Here is a 15,543-nt window from a genome sequence, read left to right as displayed (position 1 = left end):
GATCGACAAGATAATGGTGGGTGGTGAGGTCGCGTGTGGGCACAGAACAAAAGGAGAGGGCAAGCGGGTGGGAGAATCGAGTAGCAGCCAGAGGTGCAGGCTGGGCAAAGAGTTCTGTGAAAGTCTGGCTGAGGATGCGAGTCTCAAACAAAAAGGTGTTGAATGAGCAGGGCTTTTTTTTTGTAGCAGGAACTCCTTTGCATATTAGGCCACACACCCCTGATGCAGCCAATCCTCCTGGAGCTTACAGCTGGCCCTGTCCTAAGAGCCCTGTCAGCTCTTGGAGGATTGGCTACATCAGTGGGGTGTGGCCTAAGGAGCCTCTGCTACAAAAAAAGCCCTGAGAATGAGAAATTTCAAGAGGGGCTGGCTCTTCCAGATGTGGGTTACAAAAGCCAGCTGGCACAGTGTAGTGGTTAGGGTGTTGCACTGGGATCTGGAAGGCCCAGGTTTGAAGTCCTACTCCATGATTGCTTGGGCCAGTCCCACACACTCAGCCTAACCTACCTCACAGGGTTGTCATGAGGATGAAATGGAGGAGAGATTGTTGTAAGCCATGTTGAGTCTCCATTTGGGAGAAAAGCAGGGCATAAAATGAAGTAAACATAAATAAAATGGTGTGCGGGGAAGATAAAATCGAGCCTAAAGAAATGCACGGGATAGAGTGATAGCTTAACAATAACATTCAGAGACTGCATATAATAAAAGTTTTCCTGAACTATACCATTGCAGAATGAAGAAAATGAATACTTCATTTGAAAGCTTCCCCCTTGAAAAGAAACATAGCAAAACAACTGGTTTAGAGAAAACTAGCATCTCAGGGAAACTCCTAGGTTCAAACCTGGAGATGCTTACTTTCAGTAGGCAGAACTGAAAGGAGCTGGGCAGGGGCTGCCTGCCTTGTTTTTGCCATGGGAAAACTTTGATTCATGATTCCTTTCCCTGCATTTGTAAGTAGCAGAGTGTAAGCTGCGCTGAGCTCTGTGTTTGTATTTGAAGAGTAGAGTAATAGTGAATGAAAGAGGAGACTGTTTTTCCAAACATGTAAATCAGCTCTGAAAACGGATCTGAAGAAGTGAATCATAGATAGTATGATTCTCCCATAGGCTACTGACTTAGCATTATTTCGTGACCAGACAGACTGAACTGGTGAGCCAGTGTGGTGTAGCGGTTAAGAGTGGAGGAATCTAATCTGGAGACCCAGCTTTGATTCCCCAATCCCTGCTTCTTCACATGCAGCTGCTGGGTGACCATGGGCCAGTCACAGTTCTCTCAGAACACTCTCAGCCTTGCTTACCTCCCAAAGTGACTGTTGTCGAGAGAGGAAGAGAAGGGGACTGTAAGCCACTTTAAGACTCCTGAGGGTAGAGAAAAGTGGAGTATAAAAACCAACTATTTTTTGTCTTCTAGGAATTGTTTAGTATATTTTTGTTTTGCCCTTCCTTCAAGGATCTCATGGCGGTGCATATTGTTCTCCTCTCTTCCTTACAACAACGCTGAAAGGTAGGTTAGGCTGAAAGAATGCAACTAGCCCTAGGTCACCCTGCAAGCTTCCATAGCAGAGTGGGGATCTGAACCACAGCACTGTAGATCAGGGGTGTCAAACTCATTTGTTATGAGGACCAGATGTGACATGAATGAGACCTTGTTGGGCTGGGCCATGTGTGTACCTATTTAAGATTAGGTAGCAGAGATACACTTTTTTATAAAGAACAAATATATATGTTTTTAAAAAGTTAAAACATGCTTAAAACGTTAGCACTCATTGGTCTTAAAAATGCTTTCTTTGTATTTCTCCCATGGGATCCAGGGAACTGGGCAAAGGAAGCTCTGGCTCTTTCCTTCCTTCCCCAGGGGACTGTTGGTGGGGGGGGGGGGAGGAGAGAGGCGTCTCAGCCAATAGAAGGAAGAGAGGCTTGGCTCCGTAGCTCCACTGTGCAATTGAGAGAGCTTGGCAAAGCAAGCTATTCCTCCCCCCCTTCTTCCTCGAGGGAGGAGCCTCAGCCAATGGAGAAAATAGAGGTTTTGCTGTGTAGCTCCTGTGCAACTGAGCAAGCCTCGCAAAGCAAGCTGTTTTACAGAAGGATAAAGACAGCACAAGCAAAGTTATAGTGACCGAATAACTAAGAATGCATTGAAACAAAATCATACAAATACGTTCAATAGAAGACTAAATAGCAATAACAATTCCTCAGAAGTTTCACAGTACCAGAAAAGGAGTCCCAGTGAACAGGAGGTCAACTTGACTATTCCTGCTTTGACTCCTCTTCCAGCACAGGGGGCTCCAACAACATATCTCAATCAAAGGCAAAAGCTCAGAAAAAATATCAAAGTGTTTCTGATGCATCAATAAGTTGCAAAAAGCTGCTAAACCCACAAGATTATTTTTCTTTTGTAGAAAAAGCTCAGCAGGAACTAATTTGTGTATTAGGCCACACCCACTGAATCACCATTGTTTCACACAGGGCTTTTCTGTAGAAGAAGCCCAGCAGGAACTCATTTTCATATTAGGCCACACCCCCTGATGCCAAGCCAGCCGGAACTGTGTTCCAGCTCAAAAAAAGCCCTGCATCCAAGCACCAGCCCTTCATAGTTATATTATACCATTCCAGGTATCAGGTTATATTATAACATTCCACGTCCCTGTGTCTATATTATACCATCCCACATTCCTATGCCAGTTTAGCATTACTGTATAAACAGAAGAGAGCCTACAAGATTCTGCAACAGGGAAAGCTATTCCAATTGTGCAGCTCTGCATAAAGAAACTAAATTTTGCTTATACTGTGGGGATTTGGTTGATTTTTTTAAGAAAAGAATTTGGAATTTTTGTTTATTTTGTAACCTATGCCCTGATCATATGTTTGAAAATAAGAGATGCTGGTAGATGAACCATAGAGCCTTAGGAAGGGACTGGGAGAAGTCCTTGTTTAGTTAAAGAAGACAAAGCACTCAGACTTGGCACTTTATTTATTTATTATTTATTTATATTTGGACTTATATTCCGCCCTTCTCACCGAAGTGTCTCAGGGTGGCTTACAACATTATAATTTACATAGATTTGGTTTAAAAACATTTACAAATAAGTTAAAACCATAATTGATAAAACAAAATAGGAATAAAACCAGCGGTCTGTAGATGCATTTTTGTTCCATCCAGAAGATGTTCTCATTGTCAGTTAGATGTTATAGGCCTGCCGGAAGGGGGCTGTCTTACAGGCCCTGCGGAACTGCCCTAGGTCCCGCAGGGCCCGCACCTCCTCCGGCAGCTGGTTCCACCAGTAAGGTGCCGTTATTGAGAAGGCCCGGTCCCTGGTGACCTTTAGACGGGCCTCCTTTGGCCCAGGGATTACCAGCAGGTTTTGTGAACCTGATCGTAGTACTCTCTGGGGAACATGTGGGGAGAGACGGTCCCTAAGGTAGGCAGGTCCTAGGCCATATAGGGCTTTACTTTAGAAAGAGCAGCTAATATATTATTATGATTAGGCACTTTAGAAAGAGCAGCTTATATACTATCATGGACTTTAGAAAGAGTAGCTAATATATTATTATGACTAGGCACTTCAGAAAGAGCAGCTAATATATTATTATGACTAGGCACTTCAGAAAGAACAACTTATATATTATCAAAGCACTTAGACTCAGAGCTGCACTCTGTGCTTTTGTCTGATGAGCAGCCATTGTGTGTTATGTATTTATCAAATGCTGTCAGGCAAAAAGGGCCAAACATTAAATATCAAATGGAGTCAAACATGATCCACCAGTGTTTGTCTGGAAGCTTATCAGGCATTCCTTAATGAAAAGGTCATTGACAGCTGAAAAACTCCCTCCAAACAACATCTTGTTTCTTACTAGCAGCCTTTCTTGGCAAGACGCAACCACAGGGGGATGAGTACTTGGCCACACTTTCCTTTCTTGGGGGAGGAGGGCAAAAAAGAGGAAGACCTGTGGGTTGGTGGAAGAACTGTGAATTGACAGGCAGGCAGAAGGTCCTCAGTTCATTTCCAAGCATCTCCTCTTTGAAAGGTCAAGTAAGAAGGTAAAAGATGTCAACCTGAAACCTTTCAGAGTTGCTGCCAGTTAGAGTAGGCAATACAGATCTTGGCAGATGAATGGTCTGACTCAGCATGTTGTAGTTTCATGTGTTCCTGTGTATTGCTCGTACTTAGTCAATCACCTCCACCCACAGGAGCCTAGCCTTGTGTCTCAGGTTAGGGATGACATAACGTTCAGTATTTTCTTGATTTGATATTTCCTTATTTTTTTGTCCTTTGCTTTTGTTTTCCTCTTTGTCCTGTTGATTTTGTAGGTTTGTTCACATATACATGTCATCCTTTTTACACAGTTTAGACAAACATGCAAGGCTTTTTTTGTAGAAAAAGCCCAGCGGGAACTCATTTGCATATTAGGCCATCCCCCCTGATGTCACCATTATTTCACATTGGGCTTTTTTGTAGAAAAAGCCCAGAAGGGACTCATTTGTATATTAGGCCACACTTCCTGGTTCCAAGCCAGCTGGAACTGTGTTCCTGTGTGTTCCTGCTCAAAAAAATCCCTGCAAACATACAGTGTACGCCACATAGGTATAATGCTTTTATTGCTGCACAACTAACACTGAAAAATACATCAAGTTTTACAGGGAAGAATCAGTGCAAGGAACCAGAAAATATTATCAAACTAAAGAATCATTCTTCCGAAGAAGGAGACCTTATTTATTTATTTAGGCTATTTCTGTGCTGCCTCTTCAAAGTCTTACTTGAGGCAGCTTATCATTAAAAACCATGATACAAAAAACAAGTCATTAGAAAAAACCCATTAAAAACATGCCTTGGGGTTGCATTAAATAATGTGCAATGAAAACGTTGACTCAGTACTGTGATATGCCCAATTATTGCCTTGTCTCTAATCTACCCTTTATGGGCAGTGTGATTGAGAGAGCATGGCAAACCAAGTCTTCTTAGATAACTCATCTGCTCTAGACCCTTTTCAGCCTGGTTTAAGGCTAGGCTATGGGACAGAGATGGCTCTTCTAGCTTTAGCTGATGTCCTTCTCCCGAGTGTAGACAAAGGCCAAGCCTATCTGTTGCTGTTATTGGACTGATCTGCAACCTTTGATACAGAAGGTCATGCCATCTTGTTGAGGTGCTTGGAGATAGAAGTAGGTATTATAGGATGTGCATTGAACTGGTTCAAATAATTCCTCATGGATTGGGCTCCAAGCATTGTTTTGGAAATTAGATTACATTGGTGTGGGACCTAACGTGGGGTTCCATAGGGTGCAAGCCTATCCTCCATGCTTATTAATCTCTATGTAAAGTGCTCAGAACAAATCATTCATAGTTCTGGGGTTGGTTGTCATCACGGGTGGACTTCTAGCAGGAGCTCCTTTGCATATTAGGCCACACACCCCTGATGTAGCCAATCCTCCAAGAGATTACAAAAAAGATCCCTATAAGCTCTTGGAGGATTGGCTACATCAGGAGTGTGTGGCCTAATATGCAAAGGAGCTCCTGCTAGAATTCCACCCCTGGTTGTCATAGACATGCTGACTATACTCTGTCCTATATATCCTAATTCAGATCTCCAGGTTAAATAGTAGAGGTTCTGAATTGCTGTCTGGCCAGAGTGGTTACCTGGAAGGCAGAGGCCTTGAAGGACGCTTCTCCCCTTTTCTGACGGAGTTCAACTGACCCTTGCTGACTCAGTTAAAAGCCTTGGGGTCCTACTGGATCAATTACTGGAGAAGCAAGTTTATGAAACTGGAAAAAAGGGCTCCCTACTAACCATCCATAAGATGGCCTCATACCTTGATATTGCTTGACTTGGCCACCTGGTTCCATGCCACAGTAACATTGAGGTTAGACTCTATGTCATCACATCCTGCTGAATTCCCTCCCTTCCCCAAACTCCACTCTCCAGAAATTTCCCAGGAAGCTTTGAAGCTGAACAGCGATAGTGAGGGGCAATGCCACAGAGGCCACAGCATCCATGCCCAGGTTGTAGGTTTTCTACGGACATTTGGTTGGCCACTGTGTAAAACAGGACACTGAACCAGATGGATCCCTGAAATGATCCCACCTGGCTGCTCCTGTCTTCTCACATAATATGGATTTTTAAAAACAAAATTTAAATTAGTACAGCATTCTGAGAATAAGTGTGTCATACACTGTTTCAATAGCGAAATCATACTTCTGGACATCTAACCATCAACATTTCAAGTTTAGCTCATTAATTCTGCTTGTATCACCAGTACATAAGTTAAAAAACACCTTTATTAAATGCTAACATTTAGGGAGGAGCTGAGGCTTACTGCTTGGCATGCAGAAGGTCCCAGGTTTATAATTCCCCAGCATGTCCAGTTAAAAGGTTCAGGTGAGGGGGAAGACCTCTACCTGAAACCCTGGAGAGCTGCTGCCAGTCTGAGTAGACAATACTGAATCTGATAGACCAATGGTCTTTCTCAGAATAAAGCAGGTTCATGTTTCAACATCATCTTATAATGTGCAAGTGCATATATCAATAAATGCACCAAGATCTTTAAAAAATATTAATGAAGCAAGGGAAGAAATATATATATACATATAACACCACAATATATTATTAACGTTTTAGGATGCATTGATGCAATACTCTTATGTAATATGTATTAATCCACACGTGTGTTAATAAGAAGTTTAAGAGTTATGGCTCTTTCAGCCTTCGCTCAGTACCTTTCAATATTTGAGATTCTCTTCTGTCTGTTCTTTAGGTTTGATTAGCTGTATCTGTTTCCCAGAACAAGTAAACTTGTCTGGCTTCTTTTCAAAAGAAAAGGGAGATTTGTTCTTTGTGTAGCAGGACACGGATGGCTCTCTTATCATGTTTACACATCACTTGTCAATATTGGAGTACTGACTCTCACCTAAACACTTGCAGTTTGGTTTCCAGCTTATTCCTTGTTTTGTCCTCATGCAAATCCAGAATAACACCCTAAAAATCAAACATCTTATCTCTAGTTCAGCTTTAAGCTAGTGTGCTAATATTGAATCACAATTTCCTAATTCCTGTTGGGTGACAGACAGGTATGTCTCTATCCTGAACTGAGGTCACCCATGTCATCACAAAAAGTTTGGAGGTTCCATGTGCTCCAGTGCATCAGGAAATGGAGAAGCATGTCTGGAATAGGCATAGTCCTGCTCCACCCCTTGATGCCACGGGCATCCCTGGATAGGGTTGCCAATTCCCAGTTGGGGGTGGGGGATCCCCCAGTTTGGAGGCCCTCCCCCTGCTTCAGGGTTATCAGAAAGCAGGGTGGGGGGAAGGAAATGTCTGCTGGGCACTCCATTATACTCTATAAAGACCAATTCCCACAGGATATAATGGAGAAATTGATCCATGGGTATCTTAGGCTCTGGAGGGGCTGCATTTTGAATTAGAGGCACCAAATTTTGTATTTTGAGTTAGAGGCATAGCATCCAGTGCCCCTCCTCAAAACACCTCCCAAGTTTCCAAAAGATTGGACCAGGGGGTCCAATTCTAAGAACCCCCAAAGAAGGTGCCCCTATCCTTTATTATTTCTATATGGAGTGAAGGCATTTCAAGAGCATGCAGTGCCTTTAAATGTGACTGCCAGAGCTGCCTTCAGAGTTCTAGTGTGCTTGTCAAACCCTTGCTCCTGACTCCATCCCCAAAGTCCCCGGATATTTCTTGAATTGGACCTGCCAACCCTATCCCTGGACCACAAACATACTAGCTAGGATTACCAACCTCAAGATGGGCTTGGAGTACTCCCAGAATTAAAATTGATATACAGAGATCAGCTCCCATGGAGAAGATGGCAGCTTCAGAGAGTGGACTTTACGGTATTCCATAGAGTCCAGTAGAAAAAAAAGCTCTAGGCTCTGAGCTTCCTCATCAAACTCCACCTTCCCCAGTCACCTCCTCCAAATCTCCAGAAGTTTCCCAAAACATAATTGGTGACCAGGCACCGGGCAACTCTAATCCCAGCATGTGTATGGCTTGGTTTGGGAAGGACCGCCATCAAACAACAAGGAATCCAGACTTGTAACTAGGTTTTCATTTGATTTCATATCAGCAAGCATTCTGGGAAGGAAACCACTGCTAAGAACCCATGGCAGCAGATAAAATCTGCGAGTATTTAACACCTCCAAATCTCTGTTGCCTGCTTGACATAGGGGTAGACTGGACCCTCCTATTGTCTCTATCTAGACCTATTAGCCTTTCTTAAGGGGCAGTAGAGGTGTGCCTGGAAAGCCATTGTCTGACTTCCTTCTCCCTGCCTGTTCTCTGTCCAGAGAGAATTTAAAAAAAAAAAAAGCTTTCAGGAAAAGGTTTTTATTCAAGTCAGATGCCAAAAAGGCATTTATTTCCAGATGCCTTGTTGGTTGGCATCTTACTATGCAGGCTGCTTTGTTTGACATGCATCTTCTCTCTGCCTAGGAGCCAACAGAAGTCCCCCCCCCCCACCCTCAGAAGTATTGGCAGTGCCACGGGACTTAGCTTGCTCCCAGTGTGTCTGGAGAAAACAAAAGGGCTGCACCATTCACTAAGTACAAAATAAGTCCAAGGCGGATGATGTAAGCAAAGTTAAAAAAAAATAATTACGCAGCTAAAAATTCCGTTTCACCAAAAAGTCTCTTCAGGAGAATCTGTTCATCTTTCAGTGACCAATTTCGCACTAGACCTTTAACCCTGGTTTACCCCTGCCCCCAAGCTGACATTCTACACTAAAATCATAGAATCATAGAGTCACAGAGTTGGTTTCTCTGATTCTAGTGTAGAATGTCAGTTTGGGGACAGAGTTAAACCAGGATTAAAGCTGTAGTGCAAAATTGGTCAGTGTTCTTTTGATAACAGCACAAGATCAGGAGGAGCAATATTATGAGGACTAGCCCAGCAACATGGACTAAGTATAAGCAGGGCTTTTATTGTAGAAAAAGTCCAGCAGGAACTCATTTGCATATTAGGCTTGAATGTCACCATTGTTTCACACAGGACTTTTTTTGTAGAAAAAGCCCAGCAAGAACTAATTTGCATATTAGGCCACACCTGCCGACACCAAGCCAGCTGGAACTGCGTTCCTGTGTGTTCCTGCTCAGACGAAGCCCTGAGTATAAGTAAGATTCACTCTTCTTAACTTTTCTCAGTTCCCTGTTCTAGTGTTGATTATTTCCTCTTTTTATTCTTAAAGAAATACAGAAAGTTTCAGCTAGGTACCAACAAAAATTAGTCTTTAATTTGTGGCCTCTGACAAGGGAGACTCCAAGGGTTTGTTTTGTTTTTGCCTTCTGCTTTAAAAAAGGTGGAAAGTTTGGACTGCCAGAGAGATCATTGGTGAGGATGATGGTTCCACCATTAGTAGTTGGGTTCCCCTCCTCCTTTTGTGCTGTTGTGCTTTTTTAACAGATGGCCGCTGAAGAGCCCTATAAAATGGCAAAGAACACAGAAGTAGATGGTATGTGCCCATGCTTCTCAAAGATGTTCCCAACAATACCCCAAAACTATCAAAGACGTTCCAGATGCCTTGTGGATTGGCATCGGTGAGGCCTTAAAGCATCAGCTGAGCAAACAAGCCAGCAAGAACATGGGGATAGTTGAAAGCTGAATCTCTAATGCTAAGGACCACAACACAAATTGACACACTACTGTACAACAATACCAGGCAGTGGACAGCCTTAAAAGCCAAAATTGCTGATGTAGAAGGATTCAGTAGGTGAAACAATCTACAACTGGTCGGTCTTTCTGAAGGTGTAGGGTGCAATCTATTAGCTTACTTTGTAGATCTGCTAGAAGATCTTCTTCTCTGACTGGGGAATTATTAGATTTAGGCCTAGAAAAAGACAATAACCCTTGAAATACAAAAAAGTCTTCCCAGAAATGATCTGCATCCTATACTTCTGACCTTGCAGCCTGGCTGGAATTGCCTAATCAAATGGTTCCCAGTTTTTGTTTCTTTCTTCCAAAATGGGCATTCCATCAAGTCTCTTTTTCCTCCCTTTTGCGAGACAAGACAAAATTCAGCTGTCCACATTTTCTCTTCTTTACAGCTTTTCATTCCCACTCGTGCCACAGAACTTGCAGTGATAGATTGGGCTGCCCAATTTGTTTCTTGCCAGTTTTCTTACGAGCTCAGCTTGGTAGACTTTTGCAATGGGATTAGTTCCAGTTCTGCCAGCGAGTTACCCGCAAAGCATTCAATACAGATTTTATGTACAAAAGGGCTGAATAAATAGTTTACAGGAAACAAAACTCACAATTCCTTGAATTACTCATCCTTCTTCTACCTGTGGAGGTATGCCAGGCAGTGGTTCCTCCATTTCATTTTCTCATAGCCCAGTATTGTTATTACCAAGGTGCTTTAGTTTAATTGAACACAATCAATTGTAAACCACGAGCGGCTGAAGGTTTTTATAGGTCCTTGGGCAGAGTTTCCAAGGGGCCCTACAATACTGCCAACTTCCTGTCACCCGCATGTAGCTGCATTCTCTCATGACATCCATCTCCCCTTTCTTCCATTTATTGGTCTTGTCTCCTAGCAATTCCACCTACGGTGAAGGCAGCAGAGTGGGTATGGTTGCCAAATGCCTGGGAATTTGCTGTAGAGTCTGGAGAGGGCAGGGTTTGGGGAGGGCAGGGACCTCAGTGGGGTATAATGCCACAGTGTTTGTGCTCTGAAACTGTCAACATCTCCAGGGGAACTTATAGTCTGGAGGTCAGACATAATTCTAGAGGATCTCCAGGCTCCACCGTGTGACTTTCTTGCAGTTGTAATCAGTCTGTGTGTGGGGGACAGTGAACTGCCACTAGACCCCACAGTGTTGAAGACACCCCAAATCCTGGTTCATATTGCCAAAGCTTAATGAATCAGCAAGATGCTAACCATCCAGCCTTTCACAATTGACATACAGGGCAGCTTACAGTAGGCCGTGTACTAATAGCCCTGTAAGCTCTTGGAGGATTGGCTACGTCAGGGAAGTGTGGCCTAATATGCAAAGGAGTTCCTGCTACAAAAAAAGCCCTGAGTCTCTCAGATCCTAGCCTGACACTCATACCACTATACCACACCAGTTCCCGATACTTTTCTGGAGTCACTCAAAGAGGAGTAGAAGAAGCTGGGAAACCCTGTCACAGCAAGAAGCAACACTTAAAGGGCTACAGCCCTATATCTATGCTTGCTTGAGAGTAAGCCGCATTGCTCTGAGTGAGACATAGAGTGTGATCACACAAGCAGTTTGGCCTGACCCTTCCCCTCTGGATCAAATGGGCACATCTTGCTCCCATGGCCCACTCATCCTTATCTTGTGCTAAAATGACTCCCATGTGGATTACAGAGCCACCTGCAAATTCTAGTGGCTTTCTTGGTGAAGTGCTTCCATGGCAGGTTTGCAGCTGTCTGATTGCCCCAGTGCACCTTGAAAATTTATGAGCGGTGTGATTGTTCCCAGCAGTCATTTTGTAGAAAAATAGGTGGTGGAGCTCAAACTGAGATTGTTATGCAGCTGCACATACTATTCAATGGACAAGGAGGTGGAACTCTCAGAAGGAGGAGGTGGAACTCTCAGAAAGGTTCAGGAGGTGCGTTCCTGTGAGCTCCCACTGAATCTGAGGCCTGATTGTTCCATTTTGTTTCTGGCATCGTTTCCCCCCTTCCCCAACCCCACTCAAACATGCACTTTAGCACTCCCATGGAACACAGCCAGAAGTGTGTGTGCACTTGTCTGCTTCTGCACACGCACAGCAGGAATTTGGAAAAAAACCAACCCAGCCATGGGTCCATGTTTGTGGCATGTTAGTGACATGGATGACCAACCATGGGCCTGTGGCACTATGATGTCAACTTAGGGGGCGCTGTCTGATGGACATAAACTGCCCCAGACTAACACGGCTTATTTACATCCAAGATACTACCACGGCAACCTGCCCGTCTGAAAACTATTCCTGGCAAGTGTGCTGAAAGCATTTGCAGCTAGCGAGGGTCACTCAGGCTCCCTCAGCTTCAGCACTGCAACTCTAAGCCTGGCATGCAGCCAGCCACCTTCAACAGCAGAGCCTGCTAGAAAAACACCGCAGGCTCAAGGTCTAATCCTGCTGCAAGGGAGGGAAGGAGAATGGAAGAGGGAAGGTGAGGAGAATCTGATTATCAGACTGAGACTGTGCAGTAGTTCACCTCTCCATCAGAACAAAAGCCTGGAAGGTATTGCGGTAATATTACTTGGAACTCACCCCAGGATAGTTCTTGCTCCCACAGCCTCTTATCTATCTATCTATCTATCTATCTATCTATCTATCTATCTATCTATCTATCTATCTATCTATCTATCTATCTATCTATCTATCTATCTATCTATCTATCTATCTATCTATCTATCTATCTATCTATCAATCTATCAATCTATCTATCAATCTATCAATCTATCTATCTATCTATCTATCTATCTATCTATCTATCTATCTATCTATCTATCTATCTATCTATCTATCTATCTATCTATCTATCTATCTATCTATCTATCTATCTATCTATCTATCTATCTATCTATCTATCTATCTATCTTGACTTTCTCCCCAATTAGGAGTCAGATGCACAGCAGCTATATACATTGCAGGAGGTGGTATTCCTTCCTACATGAGTTAGAAGGAATACCTATTCTAAGAATAAGACCAAAGGGTTGGTTTTTTAAAAAATCCTTTCTGATTTGTAGGGGACAATTTTTTTAAAAAGAAGTTTTTGGGCTGATCTTCCATTAATCTAGTGAATTTCAGTGCAGTAATAACGATATTTACTGAAAGGGCAGGATAAAATTTAAAAGCTGCCTAAATGGTTCCCTCCACCTTCAATCTTTGGAGAAAAGATGGGATAAAATGTGGTAGATAGCCTAAGCAAAATAATTCCGTGCCAACAATAATTGTAAATTTTGATTAAAATGTGGCCAAAAGGCCATGTGAATCTGTTCTTGGTTATTCTGTCCAAAAGTTAATTATTTTATTTATTCCTTTGGGTCTTCAAAGCATGCTTTCCTTCCCAACAGAGACCCAGAATGGCTCACAGCATTGTTTCTCCTCCTCTACTTTATTCTCATGACAACAAACCTGAGAGTTAGGTTGGGCTGAGAGAGTGACTGGGCCAAGGTCACCCAGTGGCTGAGGGGAGATTCAAACTCAGCTCTCCCAAGTTTCTAGTTCGACACTTCAATCCCTACACCACATCAGCTCTTTTTCTGCTTCCGGGAGACTCAACAAATAGGGGAATAAAGGGTGTGGTCAGAAAACATAGTCATGAGGTGCACATGTACAGGGCGGAGCGACCACACCACTCCTGTACATGCATGGTGCACCCAGGCCAATCAGGCAGCCCGGAATGCACCATGGAAGTGCTGCATTGACTTTGCCACCAGGAAGTTCCTAGTATCTCTTTAATACATGTGGGAGGTGTCAGGACACAAAGTAAGGGCGAGTGCAGCACGGGGGCCAGATGTGCACGTGTGATCATGTTGATTAAATTTGTAGGTGGGGGTGGCTATGATGGGCCAAAAACTTTGAGTCTGATCACACCCAAAGTCTTCACTGTGCTGGTCTTTCTCTAAAACTTGCTAGGATCTGTCAACAGCTCACATATTGATATGAGCTACCACCAAGTTCTTGGGGTCATGAATCTCTAATCTTGTAGCAAACATTTCCAAATGTTGAAAACCCCTCTCAAACAAATGCAGTTTCCCCTAAATTGCATAACATATCTGAGCAAAAGGCACAGGCAGTGTTTTCCAACAGCTGAATCATCTTGGTCAAATAAATTCTCTAAATACACTGGCAGGGCTTTTAAAAATGAATTGCACAAATGTTGGTGATGCAATCTACAGTCTGGTGTTGACCCTGATGTTAACTATAGTAAACTTTTTTCCAATTCTCTTCTTTAAATTAAACTTAAAAAAACAACACGATATACAACAAGTTCAGTCAAATATTCACAAAATCTTAACCGTTTAAATTCTCCCTCCCCCCCCCAGATAAAAACCTATAATAACACATCTGTACCATTATCCTAGGATCAGATTCAGATAGGCAAAGTTCAAGAAGTAGATACAATATGATCAACATAAAAAGCAGCAAAATAAACTCTCTACATAGAGAATACATAGTGACATGTTCAAAAGAGGCTCAGTTTATAGCAGGGGTGGCCAAACTGTGGCTCTTTCACACATATTGTGTGGCTCTCTAAGCCCCCACTGCCCCTGTTAGCTGGCTTGGAGAAGGCATTCATCCCTTTAAATCACTTCTCCAAGTCAAGGCAGCTGGTGGCTTGGAGAATGCATTTAAAGTTGTTTTCTTACCAGATCTCCCTCCCTCCCTTCCTTAGCTCTCAAACATCTGACGTTCATGTCTTGGGGCTCTCAAACATCTGGCATTTATTCTTTGTGGCTCTTATGTTAAGCCTGGTTTATAGAATGCATGGAATGGAATGCACAGGGTGAACTAACTTCCCATAAAAGGCCTTTAACAATAGTAAACTTCACAAATTCCTATTAATTACATGATGCCTTTCAACAAAAGGGTAGGCCGCATCTTATTGAAATTTGTGCACAGGTTAGCAGCACATGGCTCCAAAAGTAGCATACACTACAGCAGCAATATCATTGCAGAGTGTTGAGTAAGCAAATGACCTTTTCTCTGTCCCTTTCTCAGGGTCCTGCATCTTTTTAAATTAAGCCACATCAAAATTCAGAGTAAGAGATCAACAAAGAGCCAGTAAAAGTCAGCCTATCTGCAGAATTCAAACTATACAGTTTAATGTTACTATTATGCATCAGGTCTGCACCACTCAAACACCAGTTTTGTTGCATCCCCTGTACCAGGAAATGGCACACATGAGATTTTGCAATGTCAGGTGTATATTTTAGAGCACTGCATAACTCTGTAGATGGTTCACACTTGGATTGCTGGCCATGTTTCACCTTTATCATTTCACTTTCTGTAAAACACTGATAAAAATCCAAAATCTTTGCCCACCATTGCCTTCACACTCTTGATGATTCTAGTATCACCCCCTTCACTTAAATATTAGATTTTGTTTTCTAACAAGCCAGTTTTTCACTGAGACACATTTGCACTGAGACAACCCTCTGGTAGAGCCAGAGGATGTAGAAGACCCCTGTTGTTAACTAACAGCTAAAAATGCTTCCTTAATGGGCAACCATAAATATGAAGATGCCTTCTTTGCATGAGGGTTGATGGGTTTTAATGGCTGGTGGCTATGAGATAATTTTAAAAAACCTCTTCCTGCAGCACTGAGATCTGCATGGACTGACAGTTGGAAGGCAGACAAAAAAGGAGACAGGAATTTTGCAGCTGGCTGATAAAGAAGATTTTTTTTTGGGGGGGGGGATTCCGGACTTAAACCTTAGGGCAGGGGTGTCAAGCCTTCGGAGGGCTCCTATCAGGCCTCCAAGCAACTGGCTGTCATTTGCTTCCTTCTCCCTTTCTCTTGCTTCCTTCTTAACAGCTTATTTTGCAAGGCTTGCTCAATTGCACAGGAGCTACAGAGCAAAAC

This window comes from Heteronotia binoei, chromosome 17, assembly GCF_032191835.1.
Source record: "Heteronotia binoei isolate CCM8104 ecotype False Entrance Well chromosome 17, APGP_CSIRO_Hbin_v1, whole genome shotgun sequence".
NCBI classification, from domain to species: domain Eukaryota; kingdom Metazoa; phylum Chordata; class Lepidosauria; order Squamata; family Gekkonidae; genus Heteronotia; species Heteronotia binoei.
The sequence above is the reverse complement of the archived record's forward strand: the minus strand, read 5'-3'. Positions refer to the sequence as shown.